Genomic DNA, 16,023 nt, shown 5'->3' on the forward strand with positions numbered 1-16,023 from the left:
ACAATGGGGAAAGCATTTTGCCTGTATTATTTCAGTCACCATTCCCATTTTATAGATAAGAACATACACACTGAGAGATAACATACTGAGACATATATGCAATTTGTGGTAGAACTGGGATAATGATTTTCTTACTCTTAGCAAAATAAATGGGAATATCAAGGAACCATGCAAGTTAAAAATAAGGTGGTATTTAGTACCTCTATTTTGGTGTCTTAAGCAATTCTTGTAACTGAATAAAAATAGCAGTCCTTGAGAAGAAATCACTGATTGCAGAGCTGGGGCAGAAAACCAACACAATAAGCTAAGAAAGTTTGCACAGGAAGCTCTCCCAGACTGCCAGTGTCATGCCAAAAGGATGTGGAGTCAAGCTGAAGTCAGATTCAATTTTAACATCAAGAAGAACAATAAATATGATATAATGAAGCAGATCTAATGTATAAATATCTGTGTTCCATGATAATTCTTTAAAAACTATTGCCACCAGTACAAGTAGTTAGACACCAACTCATAAAATTAATAAATTAGTAAGCACAGGGAAAGAAGCATTTACCTTGCCTCTTTTGTATGGATTGAGTTTCTATTAAAGATCTTTCACACTTTTAGATTGTAATTTTGTCTTTGTGCTCACACATGGCGGGGCACTTTTAGAGCATGCAAGTTGGGGGATTCTGAGGTTTTGATTAGCAAAAGGACAAAAGCTTAGGGACTGATGATCTCTTCTTTGATTAGAAAAGGGCAGAAGATTCAAGCAAGGATAAAAGCTTCTCCTCAGTTTCCATGGCCCTCACTATTCTCAACTCAAGGCAATTTGGATTCTTTCAGGAATGGTGGTTCTAGACATCCATGGTTCATTCACTTTAGTTCCCTATAGCAAGGTGACACTTATTGAAAGAGCCATACTCTCTACATACTGACAAATGCCTATTTGGCCCTTTGGGGGAGACATCCCAAAGAAACAATTATAAATCCAAAATGTGGGGTATTAAATAGGGGTACCATTAGTTTTTTAACAAATTGAGGTGGGGGGTCTCTTTTTGAATACATCTGAAAGAATTATATTCCTGGATATGAAGGGAATACCTTGATTTAGACTAACTCTCCACAGAAAAAAATTATAGTGCTATATAAAACAAAATAAGGCCAATTATTTGAAAATATTACAGAATCACCAAGGTAGCCAGGTTTCAACCAGTCTAGTATATGAAAAGAAAGCAAGTCTGTTGCAGTGAGCTTATATTTACAGCGGGCTTTTGTCCTAATGGCAGTTGTTAATTTGATTGTGGGTGAGTAGGCCAAGTAGAACATAGGAACCTATATATACAGCTTGCAGCAGTTTCTCTGAGTTTAAAACAAAAACTTGAAGTTAGCTACAGAAGCAGCAACTAGTGATTAAGGAACTAGGATATTCGAGAAATGGAGACCACAGAGAAGAATGTCCAATACTTTCAATGCAATTTCAGCTGAAGGTGTTTGTAAATTACTAAACTACGAATATAAGCTATGGAGGAAAAGGTTCAAAAAAAAACAAGCAAAAATCAACTGCAAAGAGACTAAAAATCTAAGGAGCAATTTTACTAGTCTAATAGTATTGGGGAAACAAAAATTGGAATTTAGGACCTGCTAAGGATAAAAGGTCATGGTAAACAATCAGGCATTTAGGTGTGTGAAACCTTAAAGATCTGAGTTGTTAGGACAAAATGGAAATGGACCAGACACAACTTTGGGGTGAAAAATCTTAATCTTATTTCTTGAACAGGTTATTTCAACATAACCTGTTCAGTATCTACCTGCCAGAATATGCACATTTCTCTGCAAGAAAATAGCAAAATCTACATGAAAAGGAATATTAAAATGAATTAAAGGGATGCATTTGGAAAGAAGGAAGTATTTCCAGATAAAATTACAGAATGCAGGATGCAATGAAGAGCATCAGATTGGGGTATATACTGGGGTAAAATCTAATTAGTATGGATTGTTTAAACTAGTAAAAATGTCTTGGTGTAAAGATGAATTCCATGGCCCACAGAAGAGGGGGTAGCAGTGGTCTGAAATAAATACTTTAAAGATAGATTTTCAGACTGTACAAATAAACTAAATAAAACAAAACTTTAAATAAAGATCAAAATAAGTAAAATTATCTTTATTAACATATGACATGATCATTTATGTAGGAAAGTTTAAAAATGTACAAAAATGGTACTAGAACAAATAAATTTAGAAAGTCAAAGGATAAAAAGACAGCATACAAAAGTCAACACTACTTCTAACACAAAAATAAACAATTGGAATACAAAATTAAAAGTAGAATTCTATTTATTATTCAATCTCAAAACAGAAATTATATGGAGGCCTTAATACTGAAACCTAGTAAACATCATAGAAAAAATTACATTGATAGAAGAACAAAATAAAAGGAAAGATACAGCATATTTATGGATTAGAAGATTCAGTATTTTCAAAATGGCATTTCTTTCAAATATCAAATTAAAGATTCAATGCAATCCCAATCAAAGTCCTAGGAGGAGTTTTTGTAGAAATGACAAAGTGATTCTAAAATTTACATGAAATGCAAATGATCTAAAATAGCCAAGTATTTTTTTACTTTTTTTGCTATTGTGTTTTAATTTATTTCATTGTACTTTTAAGCATATCCAAGCACATATTATTTCTGTATTGCTTTCATTTTTTTTATTTTTCACATCATTGTTCATTTTTAAACAATATTTGCTTCCCCCACCCCTTCAGGTGTAGTTCTCATAGAGTTTCCTTCACCAAGGCACCTGTGCACCATCACCTCAGTCCCCTGTGCTCCTCCCTCCCTTCCTCTTATCCCTCTCCCGCCTCCTCCCCTGCAGGAGTTCTCTGATTTATAATTGTCTGTTTTTGCTTTGTTGTGTTTTGTACTACTATTATTTTTTTACAACGATGACTTATTTGGTTGCCCTCTATTCTTGCTATAAGTAAAACCATCCGATATTTTTCTTTTTCCTTCTGGCTTATTTCACTGAGTATAACCCCTTCCAGCTCCATCCACATTGCTGCAAATGGCATGATTTTATCTTTTTTGATTGCTAAATAATATTCCATTATATATATATATACATATATATGTGTGTATATATATATATATATATATATATCTCACATCATCTTGATCCAGTCACCTATTTTGGGGCATTTGGGTTATTTCCAGGTTTCACCTATTGTAAATAGTGCTGCAATGAACAGGGGTACGGGTGGCTTTTGAATCAATGTTTTTGCATCCTTTGGGTAGATCCCTAGAAGTGGAATTGCCAGGTCATATGGTAGCTCCATTTTTAGTAAACTGAGGAACTTCCAGACAGCTTTCCATAGTGGCTGGACCAGTTTGTACTCCCACCAGCAATGTAGGAGAATTTCTTTTTCACCACATCCTCGCCAACATTTGTTGTTGCTTGTTTTATGACATGTGCCATTCTTACTGGTGTAAGGCGGTATCTCAATGTGGTTTTGATTTGCATCTCCCTGATGATAAGGGATGTTGAACATTTTTTCATATGCCTGTTAGAACCCACTGTCAATATTATTTTCAATGGCAAAAAGCTTAAGGCCTTTTCTTTAGGATCAGGAACAAGCCAAGGATGTCCTCTCTCACCACTGCTCTTTAATATAATACTGGAGATCCTAGCCAGGGCAATAAGACAAGAGAAAGACATACAAGGGATCCAAATAGGGAAAGAAGAAGTAAAACTGTCTCTATTTGCAGACAATATAATAATATACAGAGAACCCTAAAAACTCCACAGAAAAACATGAAATAATCAACCAATTCAGTAAAGTAGTAGGATACAAAATCAACACACAAAAAATCAGTAGCCTTCCTATACACAATCAATCTGAAGAAGAAGAAATCAAGAAAATCATCCCTTCTATAATTGAAACAAAAAAAAATCAAATATTTGGGAATAACCTAACAAAAGAGGTGAAAGACGTATACAAAGAAAATTATAAAACACTGTTGAAAGAAACAGAAGATACAAAGAAATGGAAAGACATCCCCTGCTCATGGACTGGAAGAATTAACATTATTAAAATGTCCATCTACCAATGCTATTCCAATAAAATCTCAATGACTTTCTTCAAAGAACTAGAACAAATACTGATGAAATTCATATGCAACCACAAAAAACCACAGTAGGGCCAAAGCCCTACTGATGAAAACAAAGGAGAAAGGAGGTATCATACTTCCAAACTTCAAGCTATACTACAAAGTCATAATAATTAAAACAGTTTGGTATTGGAACAAAAACAGACACACAGACCAGTGGAACTGAATAGAGAGCCCAGAAATAAAACCACACACTTATATGGACAACTGATTTTTGACAAAGGAACAAAGAACATGCAATGGAAAGTGGACAGTTTGTTCAATAAATGGTGCTGGTAAAAAAAAAATGCAAAAAAAAAAAAAAAAAAAACTAGACCACTCCCTCTCACCTTGCACAAAAAATCAACTCAAAATGGATAAGAGAATTGAACATAAGACCTGAAACCATAAAATATATAGACGAAAATATTGGTAAAACACTACAAGACATATACCACAATAACATCTTTAAAGAGTCATCACCCAAAGCAAAGATAGTCAAGGAAAAGATAAACACCTAGGATTACATCAAACTGAAAAGCTTCTGTACAGCAAGAGACATTAACCAAAACAGAGAGCCACCCCACTGACTAGGAAAAAATTTTTGCACTCTATACAACTGATAAGGGACTGATTACAAAGATATACAAAGAACTCACAGGACTCAACAAAAACAAAGTAAACAACCCAGTCAAGAAATGGGCAGAAGATCTTAAAAGACATTTGTCCAAAGAGGAAAAGCCAAGGCATTTTAAACAAAGAACAGAGTTGAAGAACTCATACTACTTGACTAACTATAAAGTCACACCAATCAAGATGGTTAAAGAAAGTTAGTTCAATAAATGGTGCTGGGAAAACTGGGTCGCTACATGCAAAAGAATGAAGCTTGACCACTACCTCACATCATACACAAAAATCAACTCAAAATGGATTAAAGAACTAGACATAAGACCTGAAACCATAAAATATATAGAAGGAAATATAGGCGAAACACTACGTGATTTGCACATCAAAGACATCTTTACAGACACATCACCCAAAGCAGTGATAGTGAAGGCAAAGATAAACAGCTGGGACTACATCAAATTAAAGAGCTTCTGCACAGCAAAAGAGACAATAACAAAAACAAAGAGAAACCCCACCAACTGGGAGAACATTTTTGCACCCAACACTAATGATAAAGGACTGATCACAAAAATCTGCAAAGAGCTGATGAGACTCAACAACAACAAAGAAAATAATCCAGTCAAAAAATGGGCAGAAGAGCTAAAAAGAAACTTCTCTGAAGAGGAAATGCAAATGGCCAACAGGCATATGAAAAAATGTTCAACATCACTTGTAATCAGGGAAATGCAAATCAAAACTACCATGAGATACCATCTTACACCAGTGAGAATGGCACATATTAAAAAAACTAGCAACAACAAATGTTGGCGAGGGTGTGGAGAAAAAGGAACTCTTCTGCACTGTTGGTGGGAGTGCAAACTGGTCCAACCACTGTGGAGAGCTGTGTGGAGATTTCTGGACCTACTAAACATAGAGCTTCCATATGATTCAGCAATTCCACTCCTAGGTATTTACCCAAAGGACACAGAAACATCAATTCCAAAGAATACCTGCACCCCTATGTTTATAGCAGCACTGTTTACAATAGCTAAGCTTTGGAAACAACCCAAATGCCCAAAAATAGATGACTGGATCAAGAAGATGTGGTACATATATACCATGGAATATTACTCAGCATTCAAAAAAGATAAACACATGCAATTTGCAGCAACATGGATGGCGCTGGAAGGAATCATGCTCAGCGAAATAAGCCAAAAAGAAAAAGAAAAATACCGGATGGTCTCACTCATAGCAGGAATCTAGAAAACTTAAATAAGGGACCAGGAAAATGAATAACTATAAGAAAGTGAAAATCAAAATCAACAAAAAACAATGAACCAGAGACACTTTTAGGGGGGCGGGGGCGGGAGGGGAGGGATTGGGGTCAGAATGGGGGGGCTGCAATTGTATGGGGAATATAAAAATAAAATTTATTATTTAAAAAAAATAAAAAAATAAATTGATAGGCAGTTAGTAGATGCAGGTAAAAAAGAAGATCTAGATCCCTAATAAATAAGACTTATTTAAAAAAAAAAAGATGGTTTATTATTAGTCAAAGGGTACATAAATTAATCAAGGGAATAGATGGGGTATAAAGAAATGGATCCACAAATGAAAAATCACGCAATTTTTGACAAAAATGCCAAGGCAATTGAGAGAGGGAAGAAAGTCTTTTTAGTAAATAGTGTGAATACCACTAGATAGCTGTACTGAGCAAAAAAAAAAAGACCCTTACTTTTTACCATATGCAAATGTTACCTTAAAATAGATCATGGACCAACCTACAAAAGAAATCATTAAAAAGAAAACTTTCAACTTTGAAGTATACCAAGATATCTAGGAAAGGAACAAGAAACATATTAATGCAAAATTTATAACTAGTTTTCTTGAAAGCATATGTCATGGAAGAAAATATCTGAAATACATATCTTATAAAGGACTTGGATTCAAAATCCATGAAGAACTCATATAAGTCAGAAAGAAGGAAGAAAAGATTTAAAAACATTTCATAAAAGAAGTTGTACAGGTGGCAAATAAGTATATGAAAACATACTCAACATCATTTGTCATCAGGAAATACAAATTAAAATTACAATGGAATAACAGTACACAATTAATAAAATGTAAGAGTGAATTCCTCAAGGGTTGGTAAGGATGTAGATCATTAGAAAGCTCAAACACTGTATGAATGTAAAATAGCACAACTAATTTGGAAAATCGTTAGTTTAAGAATTTACTTACATACATGATTTAAAAATGCAGCCAGGCCAAAAGATTATATGCCATGTGATTCCATTTATATAAAATTTAAAAATGGACAAACCGATCTATGATAACTGAAGAGTGGCTACCTTGGAGAACACGTATACACATAATGACTTCAGCAGCTACTGATATTCTACATCTGAATCTGAGTAGTAGTTACAAGGGCTGTTAGTTTTGTAAGCATTCATTGAGCACCTCTGCTACACCATTGCTCTATATCAATTTAAAATATTAAAAGTCGACATGGAAGTCAAATGCAATTTGTGGATATTGCATGGTTTGTGATGTGGTAAAAATTCACTGAAAAAAAACTTTTGCATTTGTACTATAGTTCCTTTTATAATCCTTATCTCTTATAAGAAATATTCAAAAATATAAGTGAAATGACATAATGAATAGTATTTTGAATGTTACGAAAATATAAGCATGTATACCAAAAGATAATGTGTTGACAACCATAAAAACTGGACGTCATGCTACTGAAGTCCATTACACAGTTTGCTCAATCTTTATATAAACAAATATTTTCCTTCTATGTTTTTTATATGTAAAAGCCAGAATGAGGGTCAGTGACAGGATACAAATCAGAGAGGGTGTGGAGATGTCTATTGTAACTATGGCCAAAACTCCATTCTTTGTACTTTGAAGATCCAAATATACACAACATCAAATTTCCTGCTTCAGAACACACATGACAAAAAATTTCTCAGGGGCCCAGAGACATGACAAGCAATAATAGAGTGAAATTTAAGAGAGTCCAATTAAGTCCTAAATGACAACCGGGAAGAAATATGATGACAACAGTACTTTCCCTTCCTCCAGAGACTCATTTATTTTGAGTCCAAAGAGAGGAAAATGAGCTTATCTTATCTAGGGGATTTCACCATTGTTCCTCAGGTCCCCAGTTATCACAATCTGAAGTCTACAAGTTAACAGATGGAAGAGAACAAAACAAGTAGCAGAAAAACAGGTTCTAATAGTAACAGATTGGAGTCCTGACATGAAAAAGCCACACTTACATGCAAATTTGAAGAGAATTAAATGAAGGAACTACTTTCAAAAGTATCAGAAGGTCACAAGTTAAGGTTGCTAAGATCCCAGCACTAACAGCAGCATGATGCCTTTACCAACTTGGGAAGGAATATTAAAGGAGGTGGAGGTTATCCAAACTACACTGGAAGTAGCGTTATGGGAGCCCAGGTGATGCAGTCCATAGAGGTCAGTCTCCAGCGTCACCAGGTATAGCAGAGAAGTTTGCTGAATAGACAAGGGGATTCGGAACAGAGACTAACCAGCACACTCCACACCAGAATATACAAGGTCTTCAAATAGAGCCAAGATCTGTTTGGTAAAATCTCTAATTCAGTTGGATCTGTGGTTTCAGAAACTTAGTTAAATGGGACTGAATATTTCTAAGCATTTCACACAAGGTCAAAGAACAATGAGCAGTCATAGATTATCTCACAATATATGCACAACATTGAATTAAGTAGTCACTATTACTCAGACTTTCACTTGTAAAATTAAATAGAACTTTAAAGAACTTTCCTTCTACATTAAACATTTTTTAAACAAAATATACAAATTAGTTGAAAAGGTGGATTGCATTTTTCATGGTCCTTTAACCCTTACTCTTAAAGAGAAGAATTCAGAACAGTCATCACAGGTAGAATTACAAGTTCAAGAACAAATAGGGAGAAACATTGCCTTATTTCTTATCCTGGTTGATAAGGCCATATGAACTTCCCTCTCTCTACCTTCCATGGCCTCTCTCATTACTCCCCCTCATTCTCCAGGAGCTTAGCACCTGTTTTGATGGTGATGCCAACTCTGCTTCTACCCACCATAGACTTTGCATCTGCTGCTTCCTCTGCTCTTAGCATGCTTTTCTCCCTTTTCTTCTTGTTACTCCTCTTCCCACCTCAGCTCTACTGTCATTTCCCAAGATTAGCTTCTCCAACTTTCCTAAAGAGGCCTGAAGGCATAGTTCCACAGCATCCAGAACCTTTCTTTCATGAAAACCCTTCACATATTTTGGTCTGACTATAATTCTCTGTCTACCCAACTGAAGTGTCAGCTCCATGTAGCAAGGGCCTTGAACCTCGGTGCACCATTGCATTTCAGGGCCACAGAAGCTGTTTGGCCCTAGTAGGAACCCAACCCAATTATTGTGGAATGAATGAGTATACCATTACAGGAGACATTTTTTCAATTCAAGGGACAGACTGAGTTGTTTTTTATTTAGCTTTTTTTTATTTTTTACATAAAATACTAATTTTTTTTTTCCCAGAATCAAATTACTGGAAACTCTCTATTATCTGATACTTCCCCCCTCCTTTATTTCTTATATCCCTTTGTACTTATAATTCATATATATCCAACTTAATCTCATAGCCCATGATTTGTATAATTGCTATTAGAAACTACTTACAGGCACTCCAGTCAAGTAAGACTTAACCACATATTCAGGGTTCCATTTACTAATGTAGGAAGGTAACTATATGATTCTTTTAGAGCTTCAAACAAAGGCTAAAGCCCAAAAGTCTTTAGAAAGCTCCATTATCTACAATGAGTGACTGCATTCTGGTTAATTGAGATTCTATCGAAATTCAAGCCCAGTAGAAAAAAGAAAGGTTCTAAAATACTTTATTATCATGGAAAATAACAAATCCTTACATAATTTTCTTATTTGAATGTTTAAAACATTTCATGGCTATTAAAATCAGTCAAATTTCCATTTCATTTTATATCCAATTCAAAATTTATTTCTCACATGTGTCAGGCACTATGTATATATGTATTCTGTCTGTCTGGTCCCTTGTTTATCTCTCATTCTCCATAAAGCTTAGCAGAGTGGACTGCATTTGGAAGCACCCAGACAAGTTTTGGCGAATGAATGACAGGAGGCTCGAAAGAGGAGCTGATATTTGTTGAACACTTAAAATGTAGCAATACCTGCACAAGGGGTTTAAATAGTAACAAGAATGATGCCCACATTCTTATAATAGTTTTATGTGACAGGCGCTATGCTGACACACAACTTATACATTATGTCATGATCCCCCCCAATAATCTAAGGAGATGACTTATTTTCTCCAAACACAATGAGATGAATTTGTTGAAGGCTACATAACTAGGATTCATATCTAAGCTTCCCCATTGCTTATCTTGATCTAATGTTTTAATAAAATCACATAATTTATAGTCCTGTACTTATGCATCTGCTATACCTATGAAATCTTACAGTTAATTTTCTAGATATACCTGTATTTTCCTCCACAAAATCAACCATGATCATCTCAGTTCTTCAGTATCCTCATGTCATTACACTATCTGCAATAAATCCTCCAAACCAGAAAATAAATTGGCAAGCAGAAAATACTTCTTTGCCTCTGTTAGTAATCCTTTCTAATTATTATTGTAATTATTTGATATTTTTAGGATTTGGAATCTATGTTATATGTATTCACAGATATACAGTGAAAGTACCTATCAGACTTGGAACAGTCCACCAGGGCTTTAAAGACATGTTTCTAAAGCATAAACCTCATCAAATAGTGTTTTGTGATCAAACATGTTTGAACATTGAAACATACTTTACACCAACATTAGAAATTTATAATATACACTAATACATAAAGTGTTCAAGAAGTCCCGAAGTAACTACAGCTTGGTCCATGAAATAAAACATATTTCATTATGAACAAGTTAGATTTCAAATAATTCTTCCTTCTGTCCTGAGGATCTTGTTTTAGGAAAGGCTTTACTGTTCTAGAATAGATAGGTACTACAAGACTAAGAAAGAGAAAACGTGTTTGTTCTCTGACAACTCCATTGTATCCATTGCTTATATCTCATAGCTGCCTGTTCAGTCCTGTGAATGAATGTTTTTATTTTCTGATCATTTTAAAACTATTTGAGAAAATAGTATAAAAAATGAGCATAATGTATACTTTACCTGATATCTTGAAAATAAAGTGATTGTTAGTTCCTAAGGAAAATATTTTAAAGGAAAAGCAGTTCAATTAGTCTAAATAGATAATTACATTTATCTATATATGTTGAATATATGGGTACATACCTAGAAGTTTTATATATATATATGCTTTCTATATATATAATTTCTATTTTTCTATTTAGAAATAAACATACAGCTACACATTTAATTAACCAGCATGATTCATACATAATAAAAAACAAAACATTTGTATTTTTTTCTCCCATTGTCATAATAATCTCTCTCTGCCCTTGAATAAAATACGCTGGCAGGCTCATGACTTTGTTTTGTACAGGTAATGGGACTGTTCTTGAACTCCTTCAGGTTACAAAATCATCAGAATTCTGAAAGTAGTAATTCCACTACCATGTACTAATCAAACCTCCATCTTTGTCTATATTAACTCTATCCCTTCCCAGATGGCCCTGCCTCAGACTGGAAGTTTGCAAAAGGGTGATGATGGCCACGAGTCAGTCTCTCTTCCTCCATTCTATCCCTGCCATCACCTTGCCTTACTAGCTAAGTTCTGATTTTCCCAAGGATACATAAATTAAGGGATAAAAGAGTTCTTCCTGTGCTGCTTCTGTTAAGTTGGTATTTCTCTCTCTGCTCTGTATTATATGAGTATCCATCTAAGAATTGGTACATATTGGGCAAGTAGATAGAGCTGATGCTGTACTCTTAAAATAAAAAAGATTAAAAGATTTATTTTTTAATTTATTTATGCATATAAAAACTAGGGCCCAGGCCAGAGGAGCAGGGGGTGAGAGGATTCACCGGAGATAGAATGGGGAGCATAACAGGCAGACTGACTGAAACACAATGCTGAGGGAAGCAGTGGGTGAGACAGGAGAGGTCTGCTGTGCCATATAGGTTAACTCCCTGACTCCCTGGCTGGGGATCAACTTCAGGCCGCATCAGCAGCTGCTGATAGCTTGATAGTGCTGAGACTTTAACCCCTGAGCCATCAGGGAGGCCCCCTGATGCTGCACTCTTGTGGGGAGAATCCATTTCTTCTCAGAGGTTCCTTGATGGATCCTTCTCGCAAAGAGTTCACTGGATTCTTTGCTGAATTATTCTCTGTGACACTTTTCCTTATGGATCCCTTCAGCTACCATATTAGGCGAAATTCAAAACAACCACACATTGGCTTTCTCCACTGGAGAATCCAAATCCAATCCCTAAGAAACAAACATCTAATACCCAGATAAAGATTGGAAAAGCAGGCCAATTCTCAAGCATCAAATGCTCATCTTGCCACTCACCGAGCTGGCCAGGTTTTGTCTAACCCTCCTTACGTCCTAGGGTGAGTCAGACTCCTCTGCATGAGCACTTTAAATTCCTGAGACTTGACTCAGGCATCAAACTGCTGTTATTCCAACTGGAGGAGACACGATTCAGAATTCTCTGGCTGGTTTTGTTAACGACCATGGTAGGGTAAGGAAAAAGTATCAGGCTTTTCTGCCCTGCCGCCAAGGAGGGGCATCTATAGGATAGATGAGGGAACCCTGTGGTCCTGAATGCATGCCTGATGGCGGCACCTGAAGTGGGTACACCTGGGCTGAGAGACTGAGTTCATAAGGGCGGCGTCACGGGGACGCCAGTAGAAGCCAAGGACGAACGGAAGCTGAGAGAAGAGACCCCCAGAGAATACCAGAGAGCCCAGATAGAGTGAGGATTTGCTGGGGGCTGGGAGGACTGCCAGCCTCCCGCCCCCCAGAACCCCTGCCTGCCATATGCCTGGTAAATCTAAATAAAAGACCTTCAAAAGCCACTGAGGACTCGGACTTCTCCTTTACCCGGTCTGCTGGATCAGAAAACCTGCTCAGTGTCATTCCTGCCCCTACAACCGTTCATGGCCTGAGGTAGGAATAGTCACCACTCTTTCTCCTGGGGTGTGGTAACAGCTCTTGCCTAGCCACAGATCTCTCCAAAAATTTTCTTTTCTTTAATCGCCTATCACCTCATATATTCAAAAGCCATGGAAAAACTGGTCTTTGAAGGATATATTTACAGATCCCCTGTGAAAACTGAGACAAAAGGCCTACACTAGCATCCTGCTCCCTATATTCTTCAGGTATACGTGTGTGTATATGATTGTTATGTATACAAAATTCCTACAATAACTTAAACCAGGGTCTCCCTGGTGGCACAAGGGTTTAAGCACAGCACTATGAAGAAATCCACAGCCTCTGAACCACGAGATCGATCCCCAGGTGGCCAGGGAGATACCCATATGGCGAGGCAGACCTCTCCTGTCTTGCCCACTGCTCCCCTCAGCCGTGTATTTCTGTCAGTCTGCCTGTTCTATTCCCCACTCTATCTCTGATGAATCCTCTCACCCCCCACACCTCTGGCCTGTACCCCAGTTCTTGCATGCATAAATAAATAAATCTTTAAATAAAGAGTGACATAAGAGCCTTAGCATTAGCACTGCTAATTCAACAATAATCTCCAGGTGTCACTGATTGCTGCTGATTTGGTTAGGGGCCATCGTTAACAAAGACTTTACACCCAACAACTTTCCTACAAAGTTTTCCAATTCATACAGTCCCAGATTAGAATAAATAAAACCTATTTGAAATATGCAGACTTAAAATAGCCTTCCAACATATTCCTCACACACTAAATTACTCCCAAATTACTAGCTATTGGAAACATTCCTGATAGTGCCCTAGATTTTTCAACTTCTGCAAGAGCCCAGATGGTCAGAAAGAAATTTACCAAATTTGGATCTTTGTTTTTAATGAAATGATTTTAAATAATCTTTTAACAATTGGCTCTAGAGTTGCATTTAAAGAAAACTACTTACCACTATTTGCAACTAAGAAAATAGATAATAACCAAAATAAACTACTAAATTTCTAATGCTTATTACCTAAATTGAAAAAGAAATAAGGTCAAAGTAAAAATTTTATATATTTATATGTATGTATATATAACACATACACACATTAATCACAAAGTAAGAAAAGAGGTATTAAAGTCACTTCTGCTCATGTTCATCTGAGAAAGTTAATTGCCCAAATTAAAAAAACATAATTCTCTAATATTCAGACATATCATCAGTCTTTATCTTGGACTGCTGAAAAATAAAACATTTTAGATCCATTCACAATAAAATATAAGACACTTTCAGATTCAGTTCCATGCAAGATTTTTTCTTCTATGTCCAAGGATTTTCAATGACTAGATTAATCTACCAAAAAGTACATTTTAAAGATTCGCTAAGGGAATTTTACAAAAATGAGAATTCTAATTATCTCTTTGTGAGAATTTGGGGGCAATGAAAGCAGGAAAAATGGTCAATTTTTCAAAACAAAGAATCTCATCAATGATCTCAGAAGGCTGAGGGGTAACATTATGTAATTATTCACATTAATTAAAGGTATAAGGGTAAAGGTGAAAAAATATAAAATAACTGATTATTTCATTTTCTTTGCCTGCTCTTAATTCAAATCAGAATACTTTTCTCCCTGCCTTACTCCAAATAATTTACCAGAAAAAAGAATAGAAATTTGTATTATTTAAATAATTCAGGGCACATATAGCAAAAACTGCAAAGTTACAATTCAACAATTATGATGATGTAGTTTACTTTTAAAATAGCTCAGAATTATACATACTCACAAAGTGATCTTAGTTACAGCAAGATCTCCTTGTTTAATGCAATACAATTTTCCCTAACAGCTTCCTTCTGCCATCTCACATCTTTCTTTCATAACCCAACATGGCCCTCCAGAGAAATCTCCCTCCAGCAACGAACACCCAGGAAAATATACCCCTGTGGAAAGGCATGTAAAAGAGTCCACTGTCGTTCCTTTCTGCAGAATGAGACAGAAAATATTCCTTTCAGGGTAGTAATCCAACACCTGAAAGCTTTTAATCTCTATAGCAGGTAATGTAATTTGTTTTTAGTAAAGATAAAAGTTAAAAGCAACACAAACAAGGAACAATAACAATTCAAAGGCTAGAATTTTCTCCAAACTCAAGAGTCTTTAGATATAAACTCCTTAAAAGAGGAAGATTTTGGGCCTCCATGGTGGCACAAGGGGTTAAGATGCAAGCTATGAAGCAATCCACAGCCTCTGCAGCACGAGTTCAATCCCCAGCCGGCCAAGGAGCAACCCACCTGGCACAGCAGTCCTCTCCTGACTCGCCCGCTGCTCTTCTCAGCAGTGTATTTCAGTCTGCCTGTTCTGTTCCCCTCTCTGTCTCTGGTGAATCCTCTCACCCCACATCTCTGGCCTGTACCCCAGCTCTTGCATTTATAAATAAGTAAATCTTAAAAAAAAAAAAAAAAAAAAAAGAGGAAGGCTTAAAAATGAGGGAATCACATTGCAAGTGAGGGAAGTGAGATGACCTAAGATCTTCCATAAGGACGGAAACTAGACTCCTACACCTCCAGCCCCTGAGATAAAGTTTCTTTATACAAATTCACTTTTTCCTCTGCTCTGTTCTTCTGCCCCTTGATTTCTGACAATCATTCAAAGTCTCACTTAAAATATCCCTGACTGAAAATAACAGCGGCTTGCCAAAGAAAGAAAAATTTTGAGATATAGGTTCTAATTAACTGCCTGCGATTGGTGGATAATTCAGCTCTTCCAGAAACTGATTCCAGCAGTATGTTATTTATTTATATCCAACCCTTGTTCCAAAAATAACTTGATATGTTTTACAGAAATATGTAGCACGCAAACAGCCAAAAATAAATACAATGGGGAAATTACTGCAAAAGAGAGGGAAAGGATAGGAACATTTAGCCTATTAAAATTGCACATGGTAGGATCTCATGGAAAGGGCAAGGAAGTATCAAAATTCCAAAAGGAATCTTCTGGAGAAAGTGTCACATATCAAGAAAGTTACTTCTATAATGTGACTTAACAGCAGCTATTAGTAAAACAGTAATAGTGACCCATGAGAAACACTATGAAGTGAAAGGAACTGTTCACAAAGTTTTCTTTATAAAGTCTTAAAATGCTGGTCTTGAATTTTTTTTTTTTTAAGATTTTATTTATTTATTTAT

At 35.9% G+C, this 16,023-nt stretch overlaps 1 protein-coding gene across 9 annotated transcripts in view; it reads right to left on the minus strand.

The window, feature by feature from the left end:
• The window catches only part of FHIT (fragile histidine triad diadenosine triphosphatase), a 1,313,834-nt gene that overhangs the window by 825,912 nt on the left and 471,899 nt on the right, over window positions 1-16,023 (minus strand). The window lies entirely within an intron of this gene.

The sequence above is a fragment of the Talpa occidentalis genome, unplaced genomic scaffold (genome assembly GCF_014898055.3).
Source record: "Talpa occidentalis isolate TD23 unplaced genomic scaffold, MPIMG_talOcc4v2.1 talOcc4.10, whole genome shotgun sequence".
Lineage (NCBI taxonomy): Eukaryota > Metazoa > Chordata > Mammalia > Eulipotyphla > Talpidae > Talpa > Talpa occidentalis.